This window comes from Pelodiscus sinensis, chromosome 1, assembly GCF_052426305.1.
Source record: "Pelodiscus sinensis isolate ZL-2025 chromosome 1, ASM5242630v1, whole genome shotgun sequence".
In the NCBI taxonomy this organism is placed as follows: Eukaryota; Metazoa; Chordata; order Testudines; family Trionychidae; genus Pelodiscus; species Pelodiscus sinensis.
Genome location: NC_143052.1, coordinates 168949929 through 168968495, shown reverse-complemented (window position 1 = coordinate 168968495; position 18567 = coordinate 168949929). Strand labels below are relative to the sequence as shown.

Here is an 18567-nt window from a genome sequence, read left to right as displayed (position 1 = left end):
AGGTATTTGCTCCCATCACTCTCCTGATGTGTGGACAGTGCAGAAACATGATTTAAGGTATGTAGACTCCATGTGTGTAATTAACATAGCTGGAGTTGCATATCTAAAGTTGAACTTTCGCTTTAGTATAGACCAGGCCTAAGAATCAAAGCTGTACCAAGGCAAAGTAGGGTCTCAGCATACCCCATGTTATGGCCATGCCCTGAGGGGGCAGCTAATTTCAAAATTCAGCAAAGATTTCAGTACAGCCTTTCTTTCAGCTATTGTTCCAGGTTGCCTATGGACTCAGAAGGGCATCAGTAACTCTCGAGTCACATTTTCAAACTTTCTTTTTCATCCATGAGGGCAAGAAATACATTAAAATGAAAGTAAAGCTTCTGACATCATGCGACTCAATGAGAAAGGGCCCCAGGTACAGGCCTGTAATGTCTCTGGCCTTAATGCATATAAACAAGGATACTGTCTTCAGTGATAACGAAGAAATATTCATCTGTATGGTGGGCTGGAAGCATCACCTGCAAGCAAGATCAAAATATGAAAAACAGATGCCAGATTGCATGGCAGTATTACTATTCTGAAATATTGCACAAGTGCTGTGGTAAGGTTTCCTGTGAGACAATTATATCTTTCACCACCTCCCTACCCTAGCACTTTGAGCCTATAAAGCCACAGTTAATTCATGGAATATACTGTAGCTACTTTCCTCCCTGAAAGCCATTCCATTTGCCCACTAGATTTATAGGATACATACAAGGTCAAACACTGAAGTCTTAGTGCTGCTGTGTAACAGGAGTGAGGAAACTTTTTCCTATCAGGGGCCACTGATATGCAGAAAAGTCAGCTGCAGGAAACACACAGACCCACGGGGAGGGGCGCTTGGCAGCTCGGGGCTTTCCCTAGGGTGGCCAGCTTTCCCACTCGGTTGGACCAGATGCCATTGCCGTGAATGGCATCTGGTCTGTCCAGTTCTGAAAGTTGTGAACCCTATAATTGGGATGGGGCTAAAAATAAGGGATTCAGCGTATGAGAGAGGGCTCCAGACTGGGGCAGGTGGTTGGGGTGCAGGAGGAGGTGTGAGGCACTTACCTCTGGCAGCTTCCAGATTTGAAAGTAGTCGACACATGTCCCTGTGGCCCCTGGTTCCCAGCTAATGGATGCTATTGAGGCAGCACCTGTAAGCAAGGGTATCATGCAGAACTTCCCAGATAGCTGTGAGCCCCAGCTCACAGCTCCAGCCCTACCAGGTAGCACTGAGACTCAGGACTTCTGGCCCACAGCATGGAGACTTGCCGTGGGTTGGATAAAATTAAGCAGGGGGCCTAATGTGGCCAGTTAGCCAAAGGTTTCCCACCCCTGCTGTACAGTAATGTAGAAATCATACTATTTAATGAGGATTCTACCAGTATGTATTTCAATGTTTTTCTTCCTTTAATCTTATTCGAGACATTTTTAGGAGGTAGACCCTCAGCTGGTGCAAATCAACATAGCTTTGTTGACAGGAAACACTGCAATGATTAATTTGATCTAATTGAGATAACCGAGGCTCGCTCTGACTATTTAGTTATTAAATCATCCCTGTTTCAGAAGCGAGGTACACCAGATAAATCCATATCTAATCACTGGTGGAGTTTAGAAAGAATAGACAGACTCTCAATTTGGGGCCAAACTATATATTATAACAAAGTTAGATAGCATACACAGAAAATGACAGGCAACTGGTAAACCACCCTAATCCAGAAAAGAAAGGAGATAGAAAAGTCCCTTAAGCAATAGGTTTATACATTACAATTAATCAGTCGGTTGATAATGCAGCCGCTGTTCACAACCTCTACACTTTGGCTAATGGAAAGCCACAATGGAGGAATGGTGAGGAGATCCCTCGAGTTCGTTCACCATGCCTTAAGACACTGGTCCATTTTAGGATCCTCGGCTCCTCGGGTAGCAGTCACGCACAGGAATCACGGCAAAGCGACGCTCACGGTAATCCAGAGGCGATAAGGATGTTGGTCTAGCCACCACAACTCCTGGCCTAATACCTCAACGTGGGAATACACCACGCACAGGTGGCCACAGAAATAGCCAGCTAGCTAGACACTTGCTGCTATACTCCCGATGATAACAATGGATCAATCAACCTCTTACACAATCATACCAAACTAAACAGACAGACTTGGGTAGACAGACAAGACAACAGACTAGCTACACCTGATCCGGTAGGTATGAATCCACAGAAGGAACGAACCCGAACCTTTCAAAACAAGGAGGTTTTATTGCCTCTAAGGCGGGAAAACCTGAGGAGGGCTGAATGTACATCTTTGGTGACGTGTGCACATAGGTTACCTAGGGTGGTGTGCAGATCTGAGGTGCCAAGTGCATAATGGGTGGTGTGCATAGAGTGTCATGTGCACACTGTTAGGATGGGGTGCACAGACTAGTAACAAGTGCAAGGCGTAGATTAGGCGGGAAACTCTAACCTTTGCTTCTCACCTAAAATGGAACCCATTTGTGACTCCATTTTGTATTTATCACCATACACATTTCAAAATCCATGGTAACAGCTTCATTGAATTTAGAACTATATCAGTTTATATCATTTGAAGACCTGGTCCAGGGTTTTTCAAGCTTGCCTGCTCCTGTTGCTTATTCTTCACATAAAGTCAAAATCCACTCTTTGTTATATTACCATGGATTGTTATGAAGATAACCCGGCTGCCAGGAACAACAAATTATGTCTGCATGAGAGGAGTGAGCAGCAAGAGCAGATGAACCCCAAAGCAACAAAAGAATGTGTTTTCATGGAATTTTTCCTAGTAATTAAAAACAAGAGGAGGGAAACACAGAAGATGACTTATCAGCAGAACTATTGAGAAATAGATTTTTTTTTTGTTCGTTTTCACAAAGTACCATCAACTCTGCTTTTGCAGAAAAACTTGCCAGCTGTCTATACTGGCCGCTTGAATTTCCGCAAAAACACTGACAATCTCATGTAAGATCGTCAGTGTTTTTGCGGAAATACTGTGCTGCTCCCATTCAGGCAAAAGCCTTCTTGTGCAAATCATTTGCGCAAGAGGGCCAGTGTAGACAGCACAGTACTGTTTTGCGCAAAAAAGCTCCGATGGCTAAAATGGTGATCAGGGCTTTTTTGCGCAAAAGCACGTCTAGATTGACACGGACGCTTTTCCGCAAAAAGTGCTTTTGCGGAAAATTGTCTGTGCCAATCTAGATGCTCTTTTCCGAAAATGCTTTTAATGGAAAAAACTTTTCCGCTAAAAGCATTTCTGGAAAATCATGCCAGTGTAGACGTAGCCATAGTGTCTCTGATTACCTACCGAAAAGCAACATTATTCCATTTTCCATATAACCTTAGATTCCCAGCAGCATTTGTGCTGTTTTCCATATATAGCTGGTAATCCATAAATGCCATCTACAAACAAGATGCACAGCAAATGAGGGGAAACCTCCCCAGAGAATTACTCCATTCAATATACACTTTTTATAGAACTTGTGAACTTGTTTTTAAATGACTTTTGTTTTATTCTGCTTTAAGGTGTGTAATGTGAAAAATAGTCCCAGCTAGAATTCATTGTGTGAACAGTTTCATGGCAGTTAGCACTTCCTCTCTGATTCTGAAATATTTAGTATATCATTCACAGGGTATAAATCATCATTATTACTAAACAGGTGTAGTAGCAACATTGTTCATTTTTCTTTTGATTTTGCAACTCGATGTGGTAGTTATTCTGTCTGAAAAAATTATATAGGCATCTCAGGGGGAGATGGATTAGCAGGAAGAAAACAGGTGATGCAGTAAAAGGTACATGCTAAATATTTTTCACATGACTACAGTTTACCAGATGCTTTTCGTCTATATTTTCATAAATGAAATGGTGTCATTTTAAGAATTAATGTCTGAAAATTATGGGCCCAACTCTACCGATGCAAAAGGACAAAATTCCACTGAAGCTTATGGAGCTGCTCCCATTTATACCAAAAGGGAATTAGACTGACCCATGTATGTATTCTTTACAGTTAATGTATCCAATTGTTTGTAACCTAGGAGATTACATTTCTTTTTAAAGCATTTGAACCAATAAGTTCAATCAACTACAGACACAAGTTTTCAAAGATGTTTCTGCTTGTCATCTGTGAATTGGTTAGAATAATTGTCTGTGGGTGGCAGATAGTTTTCTGCCTTGTATGGTGGACAGTGGGTATGTTCTCCTGCTGACATATTTCCAACCACCTGCTACGAATTAAGCTAGAATATTTTTAAACAGTTAAAATATTGAAATAAAAGACAGAGACTCATCTCTGATGCAAAGCAGAAAAGAAGGGATAACTTTTGAAATAATGAACAACAGTGGTGTCAAAACCCAATGTATTGCCCTATAGGCACCGTGAGTTATTTTCACAAAGGATTTTAGGTACCCACTTGCCACTTTAGGCATCTAACTCATAAATGTAGATCCTTAACACACCTACTCCACTGTTGTCTAAACTTGCAGGTATTCAAACTATTGGGCCAGAAGGGATAAGTCTATAAGCCAGTGGTTAAGTCACTCATCTAGGAAATCCAGGTTCCAGGTCTTGCTTCAATGAATATTTAGTTAAGTATGACAGCGGTTCTCAAACTGTTTGGGCTCTGGAGCCCTATACATGCATAAAAATTTATGCAGAGTCCTAGCGGTCCACTGATTGTATGTGTTGTACCCATCAATGTTTCCAGTTTGTCAACCTCGCGGAGCCCCTGGAGATGTCTCACGGAGCCCCAGGGGCTCCACGGAGCACAGTTTGAAAAACACTGTTCTACTTTGTATTACATCAATTTCATACAAACTGGAACAGATTCAATAAGTGAAATTACCCCTGAATATCCTATCTGTGAGTGAGCTCATGTGGAGTTTTGGAGACCTGGGTTCAAGAAACTTCACCACATAAGGCACAATGGGAACTTGAACCTGGCTGCCCTATAGCCTAAGTGAATGATCTAACCATTAGGCTAGAGGGTATAAGTGGAGTAGTTACTTTTTCATTTTTTGTGAGATAAGGCTGACTTCACTTAAGCCTCCAAGTAAAGATTCAAAGTTGTGAATACTAAGCAGTTGCATCCCATTAGGTGCCCACCTCCCTTTGGCATTTCATACTGGGCTGCTCAGAATGCTGGCTTTTATTAAGCCCATTCTTAGATACCTGACTCACCACTTGTATTGTACTGCAAAACTAGGCACCTAAGTAAGGATTCTGGATTTCAATAGATCATCTAAAAGTTCTACATTGCAACACTGAGTCTAAATCCCCTTTATAGATCTAGGCCTGATCATCTGTCAGAGTAACCACAAATTTTGTAAAATAATATACTAACTGCCTGATTTTTAATCTGTAGCATCTGTGTGCACCCAGTAAATAAAATGCACTATCAACGGCATGAATATCAGATCACCTCCAATGTATTTCACAACATCACAAGTATAGAAAATAAGAAAGAATTTTGTTTAAAAGTAAACTATTGTATTCTCAGAATTATTTTACTTACCACTTTTTCTGGTGCCTAAGAAATTGGTAATTAAGAATGAGCTTCACCAAGCATCAGAGATTCTGATTTTCAGGACTTTCCTAAAAATGAATATTATTTTCCAAATATGAAATTGCAATTAGAGTTTAGTCAACTGTTCTCTCCTCTATGTAGAATGTTTACCTTTGTGCAGTGTCTAAAAACACACAAAAAGCACATCTCACCGGCTGTTACGATTACTGTCAAATATTTTTGCACTTATTGCCAGAGAAGTAAAGAGCTATAAATGCAGCAATCAAAATATACTCAATAAAACCGTTAATCAAAAAGCTAAATAAGATTAGTGTGCTTTATTATGTGCCCTGAAGTTCACTAGGCTTTGGCTATGACTCCGGTCCTTGATAAAGGGTGTTACGAGAAGGAGGGAGAAAAATTGTTCTCCTTGGCCTCTGATGGTAGGGTGAGAAGCAATGAGCTTAAACTGCAGCAAGGAAGATTTAGTTTGGACATTAGGAAAAACTTCCTAACTGTCAGGTTGGTTAAACACTAGAATAAATTGCCTAGGGAGGTTATGGAATTTCCATCACTGGAGATATTTAAGAGCAAGTTAGATAGACATCTATGAGGGATGGAGGAGTGAGGAGGTGGAAACAATAACCAGAAATTTGGAAATGGCAGAGGTGCTTAATGACTTCTTTGTTTTGGTCTGATGAAGGAATGCCTAACTAGTAAATACTAGCGGGAATGGGCTAGGTTTAGAAGACAAACATAAAAAAGAACAAGTGAAAAAACACTTAGAAAAGTTAGATATCTGCAAGTCACCAGGGCCTGATGAAATGCATTCTAGAATACTCAAGGAGCTGATAGAGGAGGTATTTGAGCCTTTAGCTTTCATCTTTGAAAAATCATGGAAGATGGGAGAGATTCCAGAAGACTGAAGGAGGGCAAATATAGTGCCCATCTATACAAAGGGAAATAAGAACAACAACAACAAGAAGAAGACCAGTCAGTTTAACTTCTGTGCTAGGAAAGATAATGGAGCAAGTAATTAAGGAATTCATTTGCAAACACCTGGAAGATAATAGGGTGATAGGTAACAACCAGCATGGATTTGTAAAGAATAAATCATGTCAAACCAATCTAATGGCTTTCTTTGATAGGATAATGAGTCTTGTGGATAAGGGAGAAGTGGTGGACGTGATATACCTAGACTTTAGTAAGGCATTTGATACACTCTCGCATTATCTTCTTATTAATAAACTAGGCAAATAAAACTTAGATGGGGCTACTATAAGGTGGGTGAATATTTGGCCAGATAACCATTATAGAATGGTTATTAATGGTTCACAATCCTGCTGGAAGGGCATAACAAGTGGGGTTCCACAGAGGTCTTTTTTTGGGACTGGTTCTTTTCAATATCTTCATCAACGATTTAGCTATTGGCATAGAAAGTATGCTTATTAAGTTTGCAGATGATACCAAGCAGGGAGGGGTTGCAACTGCTTTTGGAGGTCATAATTCAAAATCATCTCGACAAACTGGAGAAATGGTCTGAGGTAAATAGTATGAAGTGTAATAAGGACAAATGCAAAGTACTCCACTTAGGAAGAAACAATCCGTTTCACACATGGGAAGTGACTGTCTAGGAAGGAGTACTGCAGAAAGGGATCCAGGAGTCATAGTGGACCACAAGCTAAATATGAGTCAACAATGTGACCCTGTTGCAAAAAAAGCAAACATGATGCATTAACAGGAGTGTTCTGAGCAAGACATGAGAAGTCATTATTCCGTTCTACTCTATGCTGATTAGGCCTCAATTGGAGTATTGTGTCCAGTTCTGGGCACCACATTTCAAGAAAGTTGTGGAGAAATTGGAGAAGATCCAAAGAAGAGGAACAAGAATGATTAAAGATCTAGAGAACATGACTTATGAAGGAAGACTGAAAGAATTGGGCTTGTTTAGTTTGGAAAGGAGGAGACTAAGAGGGGACATGATAGCGGTTTTCAGGGATCTAAAAGGGTGTCACAAGGAGGAGGGAGACAAATTGTTCTCCTTGGCCTCTGAGAACAGGATAGGAAGCAATGGGCTTAAACTGCAGCAAGGGAGGTTTAGGTTGGACATTAGGAAAAACTTTCTAACAGTCAGGGTGGATAAACATTGGACTAAATTGCCTAAGGAGATTGTGGAATCTCCATCACTGGAGATATTTAAGAGCAGGTTGAATAGACATTTATCAGGGATGGTCTAGATAGTACTGGGTCCTGCCATGAGATCAGGGGACTGGACACAATGACCTCTTGAGGTCCCTTCCAGTTCTAGGATTCTATGATTAAGTCCTACTGGTAGACATGGTGAGAAAGTCTGATTTTATGGTCATTACCATGAATCTCACAGGAGATGCTCTATATTAATATTAGTGTAACTGACATCAGGATTTACAGGGAGGGGTTTTGTCCTGGAAGGCATTTAAGGCTTTGTCTACACAGAGGATCATCATTGGGATGGAGGAAAGGGGGCAACTGCCCTGGGGCCCAGTGATTCTAAAGGAACTGGGGCTCCCAACCACCGTGGGTCCTTTAAATTGTCATCAGACCACCAAGTGGTGGACTCTGCATGGCTCTAAGGACTGAGGGGGGGCTGGCATGCTGCAATCTGGGTGATGCTGAAAAGCTGATTCCTCCTCCACCCAAGGCCCTGCCTGAGGGTCCCAGAATGGCTGCAGGCTCCCACTTTACACAGCAATGTCAACCTAAGATTAGTGGGACTTGAGTCAGAAGACCTGTCAGAAAACCCTTGGCTTGAGCATCGACATTGAATTTTAATCCTAGGTTAAGGATTTATTGACCCATGCTTGAATCTTAGACTCTGGCAACAACACTGCGGTGCTCAGGCGCAAATCAAAGTAACCATTTCCCAAACTACCTAGCCCCCCTGCCCACTTCAGACCCTAGCCCTAAGAATGTGGGGCACTGTGGGAAACCGCTACTATCCACCCTATTTCCTAACTGTGCTGGTGCTATTGATGGGACTCGAGTGTCAATAGGAGCATCTGAGCACATAAATCGCATAATTAGCCCCTTTGGTTTCTATCTGAGTAGAATAACAGCAGTTTGGGAACGTTTAATACTGAACTGCCATCTAATCTTAGACTTGAGCTCTCCACCTCTAGGCTAAGTCACATTAGGGAGGATCATGCCCCTGTGTGTCAGTTCACTGCTTTGCTCCTGCGGGCTGTAGAGTGATGCAGTGTCTGCTAGCTTGATGAAAGCTAGCACAGGTATGTCTTCTTGAGTTGGTAATTGCATACCCAGTTCAAAGCATAGACAAGCCCCTAGAGTATCTAATTTTGTTCCCATTTACAAAAGTGTATGTCCCGAATGTTTCCAGTCAAGTTATCCTGGGTTTATATAGCTGTGACAAAGGGCAAAATTTTGGCCACAGACTTTGAAGGAGAGACCCAGGGATACAGAGCTACCTAGTTTCAAGCTCACTTATTCTGAGTGCTCAGCTTTTGGCAACATCAACTTCAGTTCCCTGACATGTGCAATTTAAGAAAAAAAAAGATCATGTTTCTCCCCCAATTTCCTCAGGTGCCCAGATTAAGTGGTACCAAATATTCTCCCTATTTCATGGCAGATCTGGTTTCCATGGTGAGCAAACCATCTTCATCTGCTGTTTTGTAGGCCACATTACATACACCACCCCCTCCTTGGCATGCCTACAGATGATTGAACATTTATTTTCTGGCAAGTTTATTCATATATTTAAATTAAACAATCTGGGGGCTATCAGGATTCAAAGCTCAACCTCCCACCTCAGATGTGCATCACTTGATCACCCTCTCAAAGGAAATAAACAAATGTAGTAAATACCAACCATGTGTCATGAAGTTACTTCATTGTAAGTATGGAACACTGTAGGCAACTGAACACAAATGTGCTCATTTTCAGTTGCCTAGTATCCTTATTACCACTAGAGATGGCCAAGTGGCCATTTCCAAATAGCATTTAGATAAATTCTGGGTTCCACACTGAAGACCAACTGAGGGCTGGAGTTTGGGTTCATATTACACTGCCAGGAACTTGCCAGCTGCCTTTGCAAAGTTTCAGCTTTTGTTTTCAATTAAGAAAATAGTGCCTTTAAAAATGCAACCCCAAACGTAACCCAGGTATTAGATTACCTCCAGGTGTATAACTACGAGTGTCCAATCCCTTTACATATGAAAATGTTTCCATTCAAGATTCTGGTTTTGGCTTGTCTCTACATAAACTGGTATCAAAACAGGTGGTAAATTCATATTGCTGCTCAGAAGTCCCTTATGAGCTAATCCAACAATCATTTTCATTGACCTTAGCACTTTATTGGTAGTCCCTCCAAACAGCTAGGGTTCTTTTTTTTTTTAATCAAGCTAGCTCAAAGATGGTTATTCAGGATAGTCCCTTTTAAAAAGTCCCAGTTTATTGTATATTGCCAGTAACAGTTGTAGATGCCTATTGGCAGCCCAGTTAACTTATGTTCCAGCCATGTTGGTGCTTGATTGCCTTTAAAAAAAACAGGAAAATTATTAAATCAGAGACTCAGGTGTCTGGTGCCAGTTGATAAAATTGTGCCTTTTCTCTCTCCTTGATTACTAGCAATGAGTCAGACTGGAGTTGCAGAATGTGTGGACATTTGGTTGTGTGGGCCCCAGTCAATTGTATTCTGGGCAGCAAAAATGGCTGACAGCTTGATACGCCTAGCAAAGAGATAACAGCTTTGGCAGTAGATGATGGGAAGAGGCATATACTGGTGTAACTGTTTCAGCTCATGCATGCAATAGAAGTGTCCAGTTACTAGCATTCTGGTTGTTTATATGGGAGACAATAACTAATAGTTCTGATGAATTTATGCCCAATACCAGAATAATCTGTTCGCAACTGTTGCTGAGTTAGGTTTAGAGTGAGAGCTGGAAAATTATAGGGCAATGGACAGTGTATGAAAGAAAAATCAGCAGATAATTTTCTATGCCAGTCCTTACCAAGAAGATCTTTCTGTTGGAAGATCACAACACATCAAAGTTTCCTGAATTTTTTCCTTCAACATCTACCAATTAAGCATTTTCATAATAGGCTATGAAGGTGATGTATGGGCTGCATCATGAATCTACTTTTATTTACACAAACACAGAATAAGCTGCTTTGGTTGGACTTTGGTTTGGTCTACGATGGAAGTCTTGGGAAAAGCTGGTATGCTTGGCAGTAAGGAGCATTTGATTTGCATGAGGATGGCAGATGAAATGCTTCAAAGCTACTCAAAAAAAAATTCACGTAAAGAGAGTTTATGATTCAACATTTCAGCAACTGACAACCAGTCACATTGTGTGGCACTGTGCAGCAAGGGGGAGTGTCCGTGACTTTGAGAAGAATGTGTTGTGCAGCTGGATGCCCAGCATTTAGCATGAAAACAACATGCTGCTCAGTTAATCCAACCAGGCAAATGGATAAGTGGTCAATGAAGTAAGCATTGCTCTTCCTGAATTGATCTCTGAAGCCATGGCAAGACTCATTAGTACAAACTGTGATTGTTGACATCATGCTTGAAATCCATTTGACTAGCAGTATTAATTCTAACAACTGATGCTTCATCTTCATTCATTAAAGGAACATCTCTACCGGTACTACTCCCACAACCAACCTGGTGTTTGCATGTTTTCTAATTTCATTTCATTTTACAGCCTGATTCTCCATCCACTTGCATCTTAGGCAGTCATTTGCATCTATGTAAAGTGACTGTAACTTGCCACCAAAAAAGATGGTAATGTTTTACACCTATAATTATAGAAGGTGCAAGGCAAGAGAACACCATAAGATGTTTTTAAGCTTTCAAAACTAGTTAAAATATTGTCTAATATTCTGCACTCACAAATTCACCAAGATCCAAAAGCCCACCAAAGTCAATAGAAAGGTTTCCACTGACTTAGGATCTGATCCCACTTTTGCCCAGCTTGGTTCCTTACGCTGACTCCAACGCCAAAATAATAAATAAAATAAAAGTGCAAATCTTATGAGACATAGACAAAAAGTGCATTCCTTGGTCTCCTTACTTGGAGGATTTACAATTTGTTTATATTTCTCAATGGAAGCTACAAATCTTATTAAAGAGTTCACGCCCCCACAGTCAGTATAACATTCCAGAAACATGGCAAATAAGCGTGACTGGGAAATGAACCTCTGAATGGAAACTGAAATCAGAATTCTTGCATTCTTTGCAAGTACCTGTAGTTCCTCTAATTATATCTGAAACTTGTAAACAGGAAAATGTTTTACTGATGCACTGAATGATGAACTTAAAGTGGTAAGCAAAAACAAAACAAAACGCAAATAAAAACAAGATAGTTACCATAGAGATGGCCACAGAGTAGAAATAATAAACATATGTAAAGTGACACATTTGTAACTGGAATTGTAAGGTATTTATGTGCCAAATATGCTAAATCAAGGGTTCTCAAACTAGGAGTCATGACCCCCTCAGGGGCTGCAAAGTTGTTATGCAGTGGTCATGAGCTGCCACCTTACACTCAAACCATGCTTTGCCTCCTGCATTTATGATAATGCTAAATAATGTTTAATCTATAAAGGTGGGTCACACACAGAAGCTTGCTGTGTGAAAGGGGTCACCAATACAAAAGTTTGAAAACCACAGTGCTAAACATTCATATGCCCCTTCATGCTTCAGCCACCATTCCAGAGGACATACATCCATGCTGATGATGCTCCAAAGCAGTGTGGGCCAACGCATGCATATTTTCAGCATCTGAGACAGCAGCCACCAGGAGAAAGTTGATTTTCTTTTCTGATGCCTCAGATTGTGTAGTTTCTGCACTGGAGTGTTGCTCTTTTAAGACTTCTGAAATAATTCTGTACATCTCCAACCTATAAGATTTTTGGATGGCAAACCAGGTTCTTAAACCTTGACTTGTGTGCTATAGTTATATTTCGAAATCTCTCATTGGACCTTCTTTGTGTTTTGTAAAATCTGCAGCGAAAGTGTTCTTAAAACGAATGTGTGCAGGTGATCATCTGAGACTGCTATAATATGAAATATATGGCAACATGTAGGTAAAACAGAACAGGAGACATACAATTCTCCCCCAAGGAGTTCAGACTTACATTTAACTCTCCTTTAAAAATGTATTAATTATCAGCCTTGAAGTAAGTTCTCTAGAATGGTGGCTGAATTATGAAGGGGCATACACTAAATATTTGTATCTGGCATATAAATACCTTGCAATGCTGGCTACAAAAATGTAGTCACTCTGCCATCTTGAAACAGAACAGATTCTGCTTTCTTCCTGCTCCCTTTTCAGAGGTTGGTACTGGCTGCAGTGATATCCACACAGCAATTAACACTGTGCCCAAACATGGTGAGCACAGAGGAGGCATGACACTGACTCCTTAAACTCTGTTGCCCCCACTTCACACCAGTGCAAGAGCTGGACACAACTTGTCCTTTGATATAACAAGGTTTCCAAGACTTTCACTATGATTGGATGAGTTCTTATGTTATTTGCAACATTTCCTTATCACTAGTGGGAGAATGTCAGAAGATTTCAAAGTTCAGTTAATGTGAAACCCCCAAGTAGTCTGAATATTTCTTTGAATTTAGACTCCATGCATATAATGAAGTGGAAAAGCTGATGTTCAAAGAAATCTGTTAATTTTCAAGGTGCCACAGGACTCCTCGTTGTTTGAACTTATAGACATCTTCCATTTTCGTACTCTTCTAGGGTATGTCTAGACTAGTTCGTTAGTTCGAGCTAGGTAGGGTAATTAGGGCAACCGGAGTTGCAAATGAAGCCCGGGATTTAAATATCCCGGGCTTCATTTGCATGTTCCCGGGCGCTGCCATTTTTAAATCCCCCTTAGTCCGAACTCCATGCCCGTGGCTACATGTGGCACGGAGTAGGTAGTTCGAATTAGAGATCCTAATTTGAACTACCGTTACTCCTCATTCCACGAGGAGACAAAAGTGTGAAATTCCATGAGGAGTAATGGTAGTTCGAATTACGATCTCTAATTCGAATTACCTACTCCGTGCCATGTGTAGCCACGGGCACAGAATTCGGACTAAGGGGGATTTAAAAATGGCGGCGCCCGGGAATATGCAAATGAAGCCCAGGATATTTAAATCCCCAGCTTCATTTGCAACTCCAGTTGCCCTAATTACCCTACCTAGCTCGAACTAACAAGCTAGTGTAGACATACCCCTAGACTCCACAGAGATGTCCACATAAAACCCATTAAAGAGATGACAATCAATTCTATGAACTCTTGACTTACTATTACCCCTAATCCAGCAAGGCACTTAAGCTTGTGCCTAGACCTAAAAAAGCCAGTTGGATTCTTTGCATCCTAGCTGTCACATAATTGCATAAGTGGTTCACACTAGGGCCCAAATTAGCCCTTTGTTTAAGACACTAGCAGTACAAAATATAGTTTGAATAGTTTGCTCCAAGGAGTACCTGTTTGCTGCTAATTGACACTTACATAGGCATCATTTCACACTTTTGTTTGCTCTCTCAGTACTCAGGTTATAACCACTGTATGCCGTGTATTCTGTTCATTCATTAAATCAAAGCACACAGAATTTTTAGAACACAGAAGGTTTATTACATTATTTTTCTGAAGTGCCTAGGATTTATGTCTAGGAAAACACAGAACATGTGTTATTCATATGCAATATGAGAGGATTTTGGACATATTTTTATCTGCCTTTTAGAAAACATATGTATACTACCCTCATTTCCTATGCTAATCATACACATATTGACACTTACATGTACAACAAGGAAATGCCTTTTGAATTAGCATCAACATTTAAAAACAGAATATATTAATGCCAAATATGTTAGGAGTGGAAAGTAGCCACCAATAGACTTAAAGCTATACACCACTATCCAGAAGCACACTAAATCAGTAATGCCACTTTGAACATGTAAAGTGTTATGTGATGTGGACACAATAGAGTATTATAATTATAACCAAGATTTAAAGATAGATTCTAGAGGGGCTCTAGCTGATATTTAAAAACATTAACTTTCAAAGTTACAATAATAATTACTTTTGTGGAGGACATTGTCAGCTCCATATGGATCAGAGAATTTTGCAACTGATGCTGCATAGCACCCCTAACTCCTCAAAGTCAAGAGAAGTTGAGGGCTTTCATGACCTAATTAAATTTACTTGATACCTCCACAGTGCAGACCCTTTAAGCCATACCTCTCAGAAGATACAGATGACATTAAAAAAATCAGAGTTGTGGGTCAGACTTGTAGACATTGGGTAGGGGAGCTTTGCAGAAACACATTGTGTGTTTAAATCCCCTTAGTAACAAACAAAGCAAAAACAGCTTCAAAATGCTGCAGAGAAAGGGAGCAAAACAGCAGTTGCCTGATGGTGCCAAAAAGAAGGACTATATTTGCTTAACAGGAGCTCTTTACAGAGACCTTTGGTGTTAGGCTAACAGATTAGGGTTAGGCTTAACACAATGTATCTCCTCTAATGTCTGAAACAAAAGACAGGAGTATGTAGCACTTTAAAGACTAACAGGATGATTTACTAGGTGATGAGCTTTCGTGGGCCAGATCCACTTCCTCAGATCAAATTGTGGAAGAAAATTGGCATGACCATATACACCAAATATCCCTTGCTGTGTTTCAGCAAGACTAGACTATCACGGCTACATCTCTATTACTCCTCTAATGTCTGTCCTTGTAACTTTTTGTTGCAGCTGGTACAGCAGCCAGCTTGCAGAATACTCCATCTCTTACAGTATCTGCCCACATGTCTCAGATCCACAGCTGAAAATGGACAAGGGAGGATATGTTCAGGATATCTGCATGAACTCCCTCATAGAAGAGATGCAGGCAGAGCACCTGGACCGGATCATGGAATTCCAGGAGAGAAGAGCTGCCAGGGAGCAGCAGGCAAGGCAGCATGAGACTATGTTTGCCTCCCTGAGCACTGTGATAGAGCCCCTAGCTTCCTGTCTGGAAAGGGCCTCCTTCCAGGACCTTGTGCTCCCCAATGATAACCCTGGTCTTTCCTCCCCCAACCCCGTTGCTTTCACTCCCAGGACACAGGGGAAGAGGGACTCAAGGGCAGCCATACCCTCCAGGACCTTGGGAGGCAGAAGGCAGTTTCACAAGTGTTCCTTGTGCTAGTTCGAACTAGCGGGGGTAATGTAGGCATACCTCAATTGCAAATGAAGCCCGGGATTTAAATTTCCCGTGCTTCATTTGCATCAGCGGGGCGCCGCCATTTTTAAATCCCCACTCGTTCGAACCCCGTGCCGCGCGGCTACATGCGGCACGAACTAGGTAGTTGGAACTAGGCTTCCTAGTTCGAACTACCTAGTTCGTGCCGCGTGTAGCCGCGCGGCACGGGGTTCGAACGAGCAGGGATTTAAAAATGGCGGCGCCCCGCTTATGCAAATGAAGCCCGGGAAATTCAAATCCCGGGCTTCATTTGCAATTGCGGTATGCCTACATTACCCCGCTAGTTCGAACTAGCAGGGTAGTGTAGACATACCCTCAGAGATTATGAAGCACATGGCAGACTATCAAATCAAAGGGTATGTTGCATTTATTGAGGTCCAACTGAGTCAGGAGATTCCTAAACCTATCTTTTAAATGTCCAAAAGCACATTCAACCACCATTCTGCACTTGCTCAACCTGTAGTTGAACTCCTCTTTACTTAGGTCTAAGCTGCCCCATACAGCACTTTTGCCAATCATACCACTTTTTTCATGTACTTTTCCAAATCAAACCACGTCGATGTCAGTGAAATGGCCCTTGTGATCCATCAGTGCCTGCAGCACCATGGAGAAGTATCCTTTGCAGTTGATGTACTCCATGGCAAGGTGGTTGGAGGTCAAGATGGGGATGAGTATTCCATCTATGGCCCCACCGCAGTTAGGGAACCCCATCACAGCAAAGCCCTCCACGATGTTGTCCATTTTCCCCAGAGTCATGACCCTACGTAGCAGAAGCATTTGATGGCCTTGGCTACTTATATGAGAATAGCCCCTACTGTAGATTTCAGTACTCCGAACTGATTTCCCACTGAATGATAGCTGTCTCGCATGGCAAGCTTCCTTAGGGCAACTGCCATGTGCTTCTCCATGCTCATAGCAGGTCTCATTCAGGTATTATGGTGCCTCAATTCAGGGGCAAGCTATTCGCAAGTTCTAAGAAAATGGCCTTGTTCCAGAAGTTCTGCAGCCACTGATAATTGTCCAAAACCTGCAGCACTGTGCAGTCCCACAAGTCTGAGCTTGTCTCATGGCACCAGAACCGGCATTGACTGGTGACTGCACTAGCATCAACGCCAGGCCTTGCATAAGCAGCAACTCCATGCCATACCAAGCTTCATCCTCGTCCTCTTCCTGGTGGAGTGACATGAGTACATTCTTGAAGTCCGGCACCATTAGGCACAACACAACACACATCATCATCACAATGGATTGCTGCAAACCAGGCTTCATGCTCATGGTGCTATAGCATCTGTGCGGACAACCAGGGTACCACAAGGCACAAGCACATTGCCTCCCCTTTATCTCACACAAGGGGAGAGGGACTAGACAAGTGCATTGTGGGACACTGGTGACATGAACCTCTGACCACCCATTGCAGAGTTTTGGTTCCAGCAAGCACCATGAGCATAGCCCAAAATGTAAAGATGCCCATAGTGAATTGCTCTCTGAGTCATTGCTAGGCTCCCTAATGGGTATGCACTACTTCAGACTACATTTGATTCTTTCCTGCAGTGAGAACACTGACCTTCAACTTCACAAAATCGGGTGCCCAGAAATCAACCATATTAGATACAAGCTTATCTCATAGTGTCGATATACCCGAAAGAATATAAGTTAAAGACTGTCAATACATTTCCAACAGGATTCAAACAACAACTTTTTATACTTGTCAGAAGCTTTAGTGACTAAACTACCCTGGGTATGTCTACATTTCCACCCTAGTTCGAACTAGGGTGGCTAATGTAGGCATTCGAACTTGCAAATGAAGCCCAGGATTTAAATAACCCGGACTTTATTTGCATGTTACCAGGCGCCACCATTTTTAAATGCCCCGTAGTTCGCACTACCTGCCCGCAGCTACATGCGGCATGGAATAGGTAGTTCGAATTAAAGCTCCTAATTCGAACTACCATTATTCCTCCTGCAAGGACTTGCGAATAGTCCCCCAGACACTATGGTTTAAAAAGGTAAAAGAAAAGTTAAATAATAAACTAGGCACTTTAAATGAAATAATAAACTGCGGGCATCTTCATTTCATAAATATAACAGAAACAAGTGACAATTGATGAAGAAAAATATATTTTAATATGAAAATAATTTAATGCAGAGAGCTGCTGAGTTCAAAGTGCTTTCCAGTTTTCATTCTAGTCTATATATGTACAATTTAATGGTGGGAAAATGGAATAGGGTGAAAAGCAAGTTGGGCTATTTTCACTGCTTTGAAACAGGAAGATAGCACATTTCTTCATGGTTTAGCTAAATATTTCTCCCTTGCTAGCTAGCACACCTGTTAAATTGAGTTTTACAAGCAGTACTACAATGAATAATGTGTGTGTATCAACTGACTAAAATGTAAACAATGGAGATTGTCATGGCAATTACTTGACTCTCCAATGAACTTAGATCCAGAGTTGGATACTGGCAAATCCCAGTGTGAGGTGCGAGCAAAAGTGGCACAAAGCACTGAGGAAATTCGAGGGCTGCTATGTGCAGGCTGTACCTAGAGTGAATCCTACATCTGCCCATCTTGTAGTAAAGTAAGACAGTTTTGTCTACTGAACATGATGCTTATTAGATTTTATGGTGTTGCAGCACAAATGTTAAATGCTACCATTACATTTTATGCTTTTGTGTACTGCTTTAGTTTTCTAATCTAGTTCTGGTATTCAAAGCTCCTCTTTTTTTAATAGACAATTCTACCACTTGCACTGGCACAGATGTTTCCTGCATTTAAATTCTTTTAAAAAAAATCCTAAACCA

At 41.3% G+C, this 18567-nt stretch overlaps 1 long non-coding RNA gene across 1 annotated transcript in view; it reads right to left on the bottom strand.

Annotated features, from left to right (window-relative positions):
• Positions 1-311: 311 nt before the first annotated feature.
• The window catches only part of LOC142826912 (uncharacterized), a 33191-nt gene continuing 14935 nt past the window's right edge, over positions 312-18567 (bottom strand). Inside the window, exons 2-3 of the long non-coding RNA XR_012901171.1 lie at positions 1087-1172; positions 312-515 (exon numbers count right to left, since the gene is read on the bottom strand). This is a non-coding gene — a long non-coding RNA (uncharacterized LOC142826912). The remainder of the gene's footprint in view (positions 516-1086; positions 1173-18567) is intronic.